Here is a 13,823-nt window from a genome sequence, read left to right on the forward strand (position 1 = left end):
TGCCAACTTTAGAACCACGTTGCCAACACCCACACAAGCAAGGAGCTTGGCCCTGGATGAAGTGAAGCACGTTGCCAACTTTAGAACCACGTTGCCAACGCCCACACAAGCAAGGAGCTTGGCCCTGGATGAAGTGAAGCACGTTGCCAACTTTAGAACCACGTTGCCAACGCCCACACAAGGAACTTGGCCCTGGAGGAAGAGCTGGCGTTGCCAACTCTAGAACCACGTTGCCAACGCCCACACAAGGAACTTGGCCCTGGAGGAAGAGCTGGCGTTGCCAACTCTAGATGGGCGTTGCCAACGCCCACCCAAGCAATCTTGGGGAGCTAATTTGGAGCCTCGAGCACGTTGCCAGCCTAGAGATGAGGGGCGTGTTTGAGGACAACGCAGGCTAACAACGCCACACAATCAAGCTTGGCCCTGGAAGAAAAGTAGCTGGCGTTGCCAACTCAAGATGGGCGTTGCCAACGCCACACAACCAAGCAACTTTGGCACCATAGGAAGCAAGCTCGAGCACGTTGCCAACGTGCTACTTCACTGGCGTTATTCAAGGCAACGCCAAGACATGGCACCATCCACGTTGCCAACGCCCAATGGCCGCACCAACTACGTTGCCAACGCCCAATGGCCGCACCAACCACGTTGCCAACGCCCATAAGTCGCACCATTCAAGTTGCCAACGCCCATGAGCCATGCCATGCACGTTGCCAACGCCAGGAAGCAAACATGGAGCCTTGAGAAAGGCTCGAGCACGTTGCCAACGTGCTGAAGAGAAGGAGTGTTCATCAACAACGCCAGGAAATTGTGAGGCACGTTGCTAACTTGGAATATATGGGGCGTTATCCACAACAACTCCAACAAGGCAGCCTGAACATGTCCACTTCAATGGAAGATATCTTGAGCTACAGAGATCCAAATTGAGTGCTTCTAGTTGCGTTGGAAAGCTAACATTCAGAGCTTTCCAACCATATATAATAGTCTATGGTGGAGCATAAGATTGGAGCCAAACCAGAGTCATCTTTAGGCCCTAAAAACAAGAACATGAAGTGAAATTCAAGGGGGCTAGAGATGAGCCCTGGAGGGGGGCACGAGCACGTTGCCAACGTGCCAGAAAGGGGGCGTGTTTTGCAACAACGCCAGCCCCAAGTCCCTGCCTTGGGAGGTGAAGCACGGGCACGTTGCCAACTTGGGATTGAAGGTGCGTTTTTGGCAACAACTTGGCAGCTTTACCTTACCTTCTTTGAGGAAGCATAACTTGAGCTAGGAAAGTCCAAATGAGGTGATTCCAGTGGCAATAGAAAGAAGACATCAAGAGCTTTCCAATGATGTATGATAGTCCATATTGAAACAGAGGATTGACACTCAAATTCTGGGCTACATTTAGCATGAAAATAGAGCCAAGAAGAGGAGTAGCACGTTGTTAGCAACAACTTGGGCTAGCAACGCCCAAGTCTCAAAACTCACTCCCAGGAAAATGCCATGCACATTGCCAACGTGCATTATGCCTGGAGTTATTGCCAACAACGCCCCTCAATGGGCCAGAATTGTTGCCAACTTGCTCTACTCCATCTATTCCTCACAAAGGCCAGAAACTTCATCAATTGAGCCAAGAATTGAACAATGAGAAAGCCCACATTGCTAGCCCCAAATTGAAGATCTCTGAAGGAGTTTTAGAGTAGTATAAATAGAAGAGATTGATGTACTTGTAGAAGACTTTTACTTAGACTTTTTACACTTTTTGACACTTAGAAATTTTAGACTTTAGCACTTTATTTTGAGAACTCTTTGGTACTTCCGGGAGGAGAACCAGAAAGCTATTTTGGGGTTCTTCTTGGGAACTTTTCTTCATTTTTCTGAAGCTTTAAGCATTTCCCTCTTCTTCTTCATCTTTCTTTATACTTAGCTTAATTTTCATTCATGGCAATTGTTGTTAATATTGGAGCTATGATTCACTAAACCCCATTCATTAGGGGGATGAGCTCTGCTTGTTGAAATGAGTTGGTGAATTCATCTTTTCCTCCTCAATTTAGTGGTTGATCTAAAGAGGGAACTCTTGTTCTTCAAAGATTCAACCACCATCGAGAGAGGGGTTAATCTATATGAATTATGTGGTGAATTTGAGGAATGAGCCACATAATTCAGTTTAGAGTTCATCCTTTCATGATTTCCTTAATCAATACACCTTGGTTAGTATGTGAGATGTAACTCTCCTTGGTTGAGATTATGGGAATTGTGTGGCTGGATTAGAAAGGAGCTTCATCTCTTCTCATGAACAAATAGATCACGAGAGTGGCATTTGGTTATGTTGAGAGAAATTGAATCACCAAGTGATTGGGATTCAATTACCCACTTGCCATGGATCTACACCATGATTGAGAAGGATTTGACTAACATCAATTCATGAACACTTGCATCTCTGATCCCTAATGATCCTCTCTACCATCAATTCTTATTTCTTTTGCTTCTAAGTTGTTTGATTACCTATAACCCAATTCCCTTTTACATTCGGTCAATTTATTATTCTTGTCATCTACATTTTGCTCTTTCAATTCTTGCTATTTACTCTTATGTTCTTTAAATTTCTGCACCCTTTAATTCCTTGCCCTTTATCTTTGATGTCATTTAAGTTTCTTGCAATTTAAGTTTCAGTTATTCACTTTTATTTTGTTTTTCTCTTCTAGTTCTTTACATTCTTTGCCATTTAAATTCCTGCACTTATGTTCAAAAGTTACATTACTCACAAAATCAAAAATCATATTTGCTTGACTAAATTTACCATTTAACTAAAGTTGCTTAATCTACCAATCCTCGTGGGATCGACCTCACTCTAAGTGAGTTTTACTACTTGATACGACCCGGTATACTTGCCGGTTGTACGTAAATCTTAATTTTTACGTATCAAGTTTTTGGCGCCGTTGCCGGGGATTGGAAAGATTGACAATGATTAAGTGAAAGGTGGTTTAGATTAAGCATTTTTTTTAGTATTTTTGTTAAGCCCACTAACTGTTTGATACTTTGTTTCACTAACTCCAATTCCACTCTAGTTTTAGAGTGTCTCACTTGTGATTTTGGTTTGTTTGTGTATGTCAGGAGCTAGTAGACGTAATATTGAGGACGAGAGAACCCTCCGAAGGATAAGGAGAGCAGAAAGAGGAAAGTTCATAGTTGGTGAAGAAGGGTCAGAGGAATCAGAGGGAGAAGATCAAGTCATGGAGGATGAGATGCACAATCCTCCTGGAGGGGTCAACAATAATGGTGGACAAGCTAGAAGGGTGTTATCCTCGTATACTATCCCTGACCCAAGACATTGTGGGAGTAGTATAGCCACTCCAAATGTTCAGGCCAATAACTTTGAGTTAAAACCTCAGCTCATCACTTTGGTACAGAACAATTGCTCTTATGGAGGGGGACCTCTTGAAGACCCAAATCAACATCTATCTGTTTTTCTGAGGATATGCAATACAGTGAAGACAAATGGAGTGCATCCAGATGTCTACAAGTTGTTACTATTTCCATTCTCTTTGAGGGACAAGGCCACTCAATGGCTAAAATCATTCCCCAAGGAAAGCCTCAATGATTGGAATGAAGTGATGAGCAAATTTCTAGCAAAATTCTACCCACCTCAAAAGATCATCAAGTTGAAGACAGAGGTTCAAACTTTCAGGCAAATGGAAGGGGAGTCGCTATATGAAGCCTGGGAAAGGTACAAGGCACTAATGAGAAGATGCCCCCCTGACATGTTTAGTGATTGGGTTAAGCTCCAAAATTTCTATGAAGGCTTAAACTTCGAAGCAAGGAAGGGACTAGACTACTCATCAGGAGGATCACTCAACATGATGAAAACTGCCGAGGAGGCCCAAGACCTCATTGAGATTGTGGCAAACAATCAATATTATTACTCATCAGAGAGGCAACACAATCCGCCCCCAAAGAAAGGTGTAATGGAGCTTGAAGGTGTTGATGCTATCTTGGCACAAAACAAGTTAATGCACCAACAAATTCAACAACAAATGGAGATGATAACAAAGAGAATGGATGGTATGCAACTTGCATCAGTGAACACAACAAATCAACCATCACTTGAATGGAGCCAAGGTGAAGGGGCCACGGTTGAGCAACCACAAGAACAAGTTCAATACATGCAGAACACTTCAAATTCTCAGGATGAATTTCATGGTGATACATACAATTCATCTTGGAAAAATCATCCCAATTTAAAGTAGGGTGAAAACCATTGGCAAAAGAACAACAACCACAACCACAACCGTAACACAAATAACCAAAACCACCATGCTAACAACACTAACCAATATAGAAAAACACAAAACACATATCAACACCCTCATAATAACTCACAAACTCACCAAAACAACTTCCCTGCACCAACATCCAACACACAGAATTACCACACTAATCCACCCAACAACTTCCAACAACAATCAACCCCCATCATACCCCCAATTGACCATCATGAGACTAGAATTGCAAGTCTTGAGGCAACCTTGCAAGCACTTGCTCAAACCACTCAAGCCTTAGCTAAGGGACACAAGGAACATGAGGTCATCATGAAGAATATTGAGAGACAAGTGGGACAATTAGCCAAACAAGCTGAGAGACCAACCAATGTTCTCCCAAGTGATACAATACCCAACCCAAGAGAAGAATGTAAAGCCCTGCAGTTAAGGAGTGGCAAGGTAGTTGGTGAAAGTTCAAATAAGGAAGCAACAAAACCCAAAGAGCAAGACACAGTGGAAGTACATGTGGGAAGGCAAGATGAAGAAAAGGCTTCAACATCTAACAAAGGCAAGGAGGTTGTCAAGCCACAAGGCAATCCATCAAGTCAAGGAGGCAACCGTGATGGCAAGGAGAGTGTGAATCCACAAAAAGAAAACAAAAATGAAGGAGTAAAAGCTTATGTACCCAAGCTCCCATACCCAACTAGGATACACAAAGGAGCAAAGGACCAACAATTCCCAAGGTTCTTAGAAATCTTCAAGAAACTTGAAATCAACATCCCATTGGCAGAAGCTCTGGAACAGATGCCATTATATGCAAAGTTTCTTAAGGAATTGATCACCAAAAAGAGAAGTTGGCAAGAAAAAGAAACGGTGATTCTCAATCAAGAGTGTAGTGCCATCATTCAACAAGGGCTACCTCCAAAACTCAAAGACCCTGGCAGCTTCCTCATACCTTGCACGATTGGGAGCATGGCCGTTGACAAATCACTTTGTGACCTGGGAGCAAGCATTAACTTAATGCCCCTTACCATGATGAAGAAAATGATGATTGAAGAGCTTAAACCCACAAGGATGTCACTCCACTTGCTGACAGATCCATCAAAGTACCAAATGGAGTAGTTGAGAACCTCTTGGTGAAAGTGGGAAACTTCATATTCCCAGCTGATTTCGTGGTCCTAGACATGGATGAAGAGGGAAACAATTCAGTCATTCTTGGTAGACCCTTTTTAGCTACAGCTAGAACAATCATTGATGTGGAAAAGGGAGAGATGATTTTCAGAGTGCATGATGAGCAAATGACCATAAATGTCTTCAAAGCAATGCAACACCCTGTTGAGAAAGAAAGTTGCATGAGAATTGATGTAATGGATTCTTTGGTTGAAGAAGTACTTGACACAAACCATCAAGTGAAACAAGAAGAAGTCCATAACATCAAGGGACAAGAAGAGAACAAGTTGGAAGCATCAGAGGAACCAAGTGAAGCTACGAAAGAAGAGGCACCACAACAAGAATTGAAACCACTACCCCCTCATCTTAAATATGCATTCCTTGGTGAGAAGGACAGCTTCCCAGTGATCATCAATTCCACATTGAGTGCAGAGGAAGAAGAAAAGCTTCTTGTAGTATTGAAAGCTCACAAAGAGGCGTTGGGATGGACCATTGATGATTTGAAAGGCATAAGCCCTGCCATATGCATGCACAAGATACTCTTAGAGGAGGGTTCCAAACCGGTGGTACAACCCCAAAGAAGGTTGAATCCTACAATGAAGGAGGTTGTTCAAAAGGAAGTCCTGAAGTTGTGTAAAGCTGGGATCATCTACCCCATATCTGACAGCCCATGGGTCAGTCCAGTGCAAGTGGTTCCCAAGAAAGGGGGGATGACTGTCATTGTTAATGAGAAGAATGAGCTTATTCCAACTCGAACAGTGACAGGGTGGAGGATGTGCATAGACTATAGGAGGCTGAATGATGCTACACGGAAAGACCACTTTCCTCTTCCTTTCATTGATCAGATGCTTGAAAGGTTGGCTGGCCATGCTTATTACTGTTTTCTTGATGGATATTCTGGGTATAATCAGATTGTGGTTGACCCCATGGATCAAGAGAAGACTTCCTTTACTTGCCCCTTTGGAGTCTTTGCATATAGGAGAATGCCGTTTGGACTGTGTAATGCCCCAGCTACCTTTCAAAGGTGCATGCTATCAATCTTCTCAGACATGGTAGAAAAATTTATTGAAGTCTTTATGGATGATTTCTCTATTTTTGGTGATTCCTTCAATACTTGCTTGCATCATCTTACCCTAGTCTTGAAAAGGTGCCAAGAAACCAATTTAGTTTTGAATTGGGAGAAGTGCCATTTCATGGTACCCGAAGGCATTGTTCTTGGTCATAAAATTTCAAGAAAGGGTATAGAAGTTGACAAGGCAAAAGTAGAAATTATAGAAAAACTTCCTTTGCCAACTAGTGTGAAAGCCATTAGAAGTTTCTTAGGGCATGCTGGATTTTATAGGAGATTCATCAAAGATTTTTCCAAAATAGCAAAGCCACTAAGCAATTTGTTGGTGGTAGACAATCCTTTTATCTTTGATGATGAATGCAAACATGCTTTTGAAACTCTAAAGGCTAAGCTCACCACAGCACCAATCATCACACCCCCAAGTTGGGGACTACCTTTTGAACTCATGTGTGATGCAAGTAACCTTGCAATTGGTGCTGTGTTGGGGCAGAGGAAGGAAAAGAAGCTTCATGTTATCTACTATGCAAGTAAGGTATTGAATGAAACTCAAAGAAACTACACCACAACAGAGAAAGAGTTACTAGCCGTGGTATATGCTTTTGATAAGTTTAGACAATATTTGATTGGATCTAAAGTCTTAGTGTATACTGACCATGCTGCTATTAAGTATCTTATGTCAAAACAGGATGCCAAACCAAGGCTAATCAGATGGGTGCTACTCCTACAAGAGTTTGACATTGAGATCAAAGATAGAAAGGGCAGTGAAAATCAAGTTGCTGATCACTTATCAAGGGTACCACAAGATGCATGCCAAGACAACCTTCCATCAATAAATGAAGAGTTTCCAGATGAACACCTCTTGCACATTCAACATGTCCCTTGGTTTGCAGACATGGCCAACTACAAGGCGGGGAGAATCATTCCACAAGAGTACACAAAACAACAAGTCAAGAAGCTGCTACATGAGGCTAAGTTCTTCTTCTGGGATGAGCCATTCTTGTTCAAAAGATGCCCGGATGGAATGATAAGAAGATGTGTGACAGAAGGTGAGATGAAGGACATACTATGGCATTGTCACAACTCTAGTTATGGCGGTCATTTTGGGGCTGAAAGAACAGCTGCAAAGGTCCTTCAAAGTGGTTTCTATTGGCCTTCAATCTTCAAGGATGCTAGAGAGTTTGTGAGCCAATGCAATGAGTGTCAAAGAACAGGGGGTTTGTCAAAGAAAAATGAGATGCCTCAAAAGTTCATTTTGGAAGTGGAACTCTTTGATCTTTGGGGAATAGATTTCATGGGACCTTTTCCTCCATCTTACACATTCAAATACATCTTGGTAGCAGTTGAGTATGTCTCCAAATGGGTAGAAGCAATAGCAACCACCACATGTGATACCAACGTGGTCTTGCAATTCCTCAAGAAGAACATCTTCACTAGATTTGGAGTGCCCAAAGGACTCATAAGTGATGGGGGAAGCCACTTCTGCAACAAGCAACTAAATTCCTTACTCCACAAGTATGGTGTTACACACAAAGTAGCTACCCCATATCACCCACAAACCAATGGGCAAGCTGAACTTGCCAACAGAGAGCTAAAAAGGATCTTGGAGAAAACTGTGGGAACAACAAGAAAGGATTGGGTCAGGAAGCTGGATGATGTACTTTGGGCATATAGGACAGCCTTCAAGACACCCATAGGAAAATCTCCATTTAAGCTGGTGTATGGAAAGGCATGCCACCTCCCTGTGGAGCTTGAACATAAGGCCTTTTGGGCCACCAAACTTCTGAATTTAGATGCTCAAGCGGCAGGAGAGAAGAGGTTGCTACAACTCAATGAACTTGAGGAGTTCAGATTGGAGGCATATGAAAACGCCAGGATATATAAAGAGAGAGCAAAGAGATGGCATGATAAGAGGATCTCTCAAAGAACATTCGAACCTGGCCAAAAGGTGTTGTTATTCAATTCAAGATTGAAGATCTTCCCTGGGAAGCTGAGGTCTAGATGGACTGGTCCATACACCATCACCAAAGTATCACCTCATGGCTATGTCGAATTACTTGATGAAGCCTCAAAGCAAACTTTCACAGCTAATGGACATAGGGTGAAGCACTACTTTGGTGGCTCTTGGAGCAAGGAAGAGAGTGTGCAACTCTTAACATGAGCAAAGAAGTTGCAATGTCGAGCTAAGGACAATAAACAAAGCGCTTCATGGGAGGCAACCCATGCACAGGGAGTCTTTATTTTCATACTTTAGTAATCAATAATGATTAAGTAGACTAGTATATGGTGTATGCAAGGCACTAAGTTTGGTGTGGTCAATCTTGAAGTAATGGCAAAAGTGTGTTCTACAACACTTAGCCACAAACTAAGTTTGGTGTCCATACATACACGAAAATGCTAGACTATGGAAGTATAGTCATTTACTTTAGTTAAAAAAAAAAAACGTTGAAATAGCATGTAATGTAGGTAAAATACTAAGTTTGGTGTGACCATCTTTGGAATTAATTCCATAGAACACTTAGTCACAAACTAAGTTTGGTGTCTTTACTTACATTAATAATGCTAGGAAAAAATAGATTAGGTAATCAATTCATAAATGTCAATTTTAGTTTAGTCAATTTTGCATAGGAATATCATCATAAGTTTTTAGCTATTAATGTCACTTTAAGAATCTCAAGCCTTTGGAATTTTGTTGCAGGAAAGAAAGAAAGAAGTGATGGGGAATCTTGGAAGCATATAATGAAAGAAAGAAAGAAATGATGGGGAATCTTAGGGAGTGAGTCACGGATACACAAGGAAGGGAAGTCACATGAGTTTTGAACTTTGTGCATGGGAAAAACAACTCAACATGCATTGGGCACAAGGAAGCATGCTCCCCATGCCATGACCGAGCCTTAAATGTCACTAGAACCATGCATCCTCACCAAAGTTCACCTTAAATACTTCAACCACATTCATCAAACCTCATTCTTCATCATTCATTCTTCTACCCCCATAACCTCATTTCATTACCCGAACCCATACTCAACCTCCAACCTATTCCATGTTTCACAAATTCTAGCCTTGAACCTCATCTTTACCCAACGAAAACTCTTGGAGCATCACATCTTCTCATATAACCGAAACACTCCACCTCCCCTCACCATTATTTTCTAGCTTGCCTAAGTCACGTTGTGGCCATACATCTCTCCCATTCACAACCATTTTCCTTGTGCTTGAGGACAAGCACTCATCTAAGTTTGGTGTGGGAGATTCAACCTTTGTAAGTGAATCTCAATGGCCTCATCATCAAGAGATAGGAGAGAAGATGAATTTGATGAAAGAAGATTCAAATCCAAACACAATGAGCGCATCTTTAGTTGGATGTCAAGCAAAGATGTTGTTCCGGAGTTACCTTTCAAGCTAAAGAAAGATGAATACCCTGAGATACAAAAAATAATCAGAAAAAGGGGATGGGAGCTTCTCTGTGACCAACCTCAAGAAGTGAGCATGCTTCTCATCCATGAGTTCTACACCAATGTGATAAGAGAATTTGATGATGAAGAACCATACATGAGTTATGTAAGAGGTGTGTCCGTTGATTTTAGCCCGGATACCATCAACAGGGTGCTAAAGGTCAAGGCAAAACAGTTCAAACGAGCTAGCTATGAAGAAAGGGTTGAAAATAACCCAAAATACATGGATGTGGTGAGCGACTTATGCAGGGTAGGCACGGATTGGGTGTTTGATTCACATGGGCAACCACTCAAACTTCGGAGAGGTGATCTCATACCTCAAGCAAAAGGATGGCATGACATAGTGAGGAGATCATTGATCTCCACTTCAAATAATTCTGAGGTAACGGTGAATAGAGCAATAATGATCCATTGCATAATGAAAGGAGGGGAAATCAATGTTGGAGACATTATAGCCAAGAACATCATTGACATAGCTCAAAAGGTCAAACAGGACAGTTGGTTAGGATATCCTAGCACTATTCTGCGCCTATGTGAAGAAGCTGGAGTGCCTCTAGAAGAATTTGAAGAAACTGATGTGGTCTCCATTGGAAAGCCTCTCACCAAAGAAAGGTTGGAATTTATCACCACAACCCAATTGGAAAGGCAACCTTTAGCAAGAAGGAAGAAAAGGAAAGAAGTAAGACAAGAGGAGGAGCCTCAAGAAATGGATGAATCCCACACCTTGAACATGAATCAACTCCAAGCCGCCTTAGAAGGAATTTCTGGGCAATATTCGCACATTCAAAGAAGCCAAGAGGAACAAGCTCAACAACAAAGGGACCTTTGGCAATTGATGGATCAACAAAGAGGGGTTCAAGTTCAGAGGATGAACCAACAAAATGAATACCAAGCACACATGATGGAGCTACAACAAGAACAATATGCCAAGATGCAGGAAGCCATCAACAATTCAACTATGGAACATGAAAAAGCCATGGAGAAAGTAATAGAAGAACAAGCTCAACTAAGGAAAGAGCAAGCTCAGCAAAGGGAGCTTCTCCATAGGTTGGATGCTAGACATGATACATTTCACAAAGATTTCAATGAAAGCAAAATGTTCAGGGAAGCCAGACACAAGGACAGACTTGACTATGATATATGCACTCAAGAAAAGCTCAGTTACCTCTGTTCCACACCCCCATTGCTCAACCCACAAATCAAGACCTTTAATGAAGCTCGCAAGATATTTGAAGAGCAGGAACTTGCAAGGGTAAGATTCAATCAACAGAGGCTACAGGAGACAATGATAAGCTCAGGAATTTGGCAAAGAGAAGATCCAAAGGGGGATTCAACAACAAAGCAACAAGGAAAGTTAAGAAGTAAAAAGAAAGAAGATCCAAAGGGGGATTCAACAACAAAACAACAAGGAGAGTTGAGGAAGAAAAAGAAAGAAGATCCAAAGGGCAAAGGAAAGCAAGGAGAATCAAGCAAAGGAAAAGGGACATGAAGACTAAAGGTGGTGAAGTTCCTTTGTTTTCTTTATGTTTCTTTATGTTTTATCAAATAAAGAAGATGTATGCCTGAAATATGGTATACCTTCTAGGATGCATTTTCTTTTGCATTTTTTTTGAAGCAATTTCCTTTATGTTGCCCATTCCATGCATCATCACTTACAGATTTGGAATGGTTGCTTGTCTTGAGTACTTTTACTTGTCAATGGAATAAAAGATGTAGTTTGAGCAAGAACAAAGAGAATTCTAGCCTAAAAAGAATCATGTTGTCCCATAAGAAAAGTGCTAGCATATTTACTTTTATTGTGAAAGAACCAAGGCTCAAGAAATTCAAAAGAATGCTTGCTTATACAAGACTAGTTTGGTTGAGGATCACAAAGACCTTATAAGTAAAAGCACAAATAACCTTGACAATAAAGAAAACAGAAAACAAAGAATGAAAGGCTAGGCATCAATGACAAAATTTGGATATGTGTCTGTGGTGATTGATGTTAAGAGACATACTTGGGCTAGTAAATCTGAGGGGTGCTTCATCACCCGATAACTTGAGTTAACTAACTCGGGATTATCGATTGAAAACTCACAATCAAGAGTAGCTCTATAACAGAACATTTAGCAACCCAAAGAGGTGCTGGACACCACTATCCAAACAAAATTTCAATGTTATATGCCTGTGATTGAATGTGTTAAGGAGAGAGGCTTGAGTTAGTAAATCTTTAAGAGTGTCTCAACACTTAACAACTTGAACCAACTGGTTTGGGATTGTTGATTGAAAACTTATGCTAAAGAGCCGCCTTAAGACAAGAATTTGAGCTCATTGGAAATAAAAAAAAGGGGGAATATAAAAAAAAAAAGGGAGAAAAGCATCAAGTAAAGAATGGTTCAAGGATCATGAGCTGTGATAATAGAAAAGGTCTAGTGAAGTTAACCAATTTAGTATTGAAGCAAGCATTTTAATTGAGAGAGTTGAATAGCCATGTTTATTTACAATAAATCAAGGATCACACAAATGAGGATGACATGTTTAATGAAAAAATTCTTCTCTGGAAAAACATTCAAGTCTTACATCTTAGATCCTCGTGACAAAGTTCTTTATATTTTGCTTGGGGACAAGCAACATTTTAAGTTTGGTGTTGTGATGCAATTGCATATTTGATATATTAGCTAGTTAGTTTAGTTGATTTTAGCTTGATTTCACTCATTTTCTCTAAATAAACAAGTCCTTTTATGAGTTTGTTTTCACGCATGAGAATACTAAGGAACATGTTGATTCTAGCCAAATTCATGCAAATGATTTAAGGAATATATACATGAATGAGTATGAATGAATCTCATGGAATTTATTGCATGAATTGGTAAGACTTTGAAGCTATTTCCTTTGTTGATGATAGGTGATGAAACAAGGAAGCATGGAAGCAAGAATGATGCAAGCTGGCAAGGAGAAGTTGGCGTTGCCAACTTGGAAATAGGGGGCGTTTCTATGGACAACGCCAGGCAACCAAGAAGCAAAGTTGGCGTTGCCAACTTGAGGAATGTGGTGCGTTGTTGAGCATAACGCCAGGCAGCCTTGGAAGAGAAGTTGGCGTTGCCAACTTGAAGAATAGGCTGAGTTGTTGAAGGCAACGCCCACACAAGCAAGGAGCTTGGCCCTGGATGAAGTGAAGCACGTTGCCAACTTTAGAACCACGTTGCCAACACCCACACAAGCAAGGAGCTTGGCCCTGGATGAAGTGAAGCACGTTGCCAACTTTAGAACCACGTTGCCAACGCCCACACAAGCAAGGAGCTTGGCCCTGGATGAAGTGAAGCACGTTGCCAACTTTAGAACCACGTTGCCAACGCCCACACAAGGAACTTGGCCCTGGAGGAAGAGCTGGCGTTGCCAACTCTAGAACCACGTTGCCAACGCCCACACAAGGAACTTGGCCCTGGAGGAAGAGCTGGCGTTGCCAACTCTAGATGGGCGTTGCCAACGCCCACCCAAGCAATCTTGGGGAGCTAATTTGGAGCCTCGAGCACGTTGCCAGCCTAGAGATGAGGGGCGTGTTTGAGGACAACGCAGGCTAACAACGCCACACAATCAAGCTTGGCCCTGGAAGAAAAGTAGCTGGCGTTGCCAACTCAAGATGGGCGTTGCCAACGCCACACAACCAAGCAACTTTGGCACCATAGGAAGCAAGCTCGAGCACGTTGCCAACGTGCTACTTCACTGGCGTTATTCAAGGCAACGCCAAGACATGGCACCATCCACGTTGCCAACGCCCAATGGCCGCACCAACTACGTTGCCAACGCCCAATGGCCGCACCAACCACGTTGCCAACGCCCATAAGTCGCACCATTCAAGTTGCCAACGCCATGAGCCATGCCATGCACGTTGCCAACGCCAGGAAGCAAACATGG

Source organism: Arachis stenosperma, chromosome 10, assembly GCF_014773155.1.
Source record: "Arachis stenosperma cultivar V10309 chromosome 10, arast.V10309.gnm1.PFL2, whole genome shotgun sequence".
In the NCBI taxonomy this organism is placed as follows: Eukaryota; Viridiplantae; Streptophyta; class Magnoliopsida; order Fabales; family Fabaceae; genus Arachis; species Arachis stenosperma.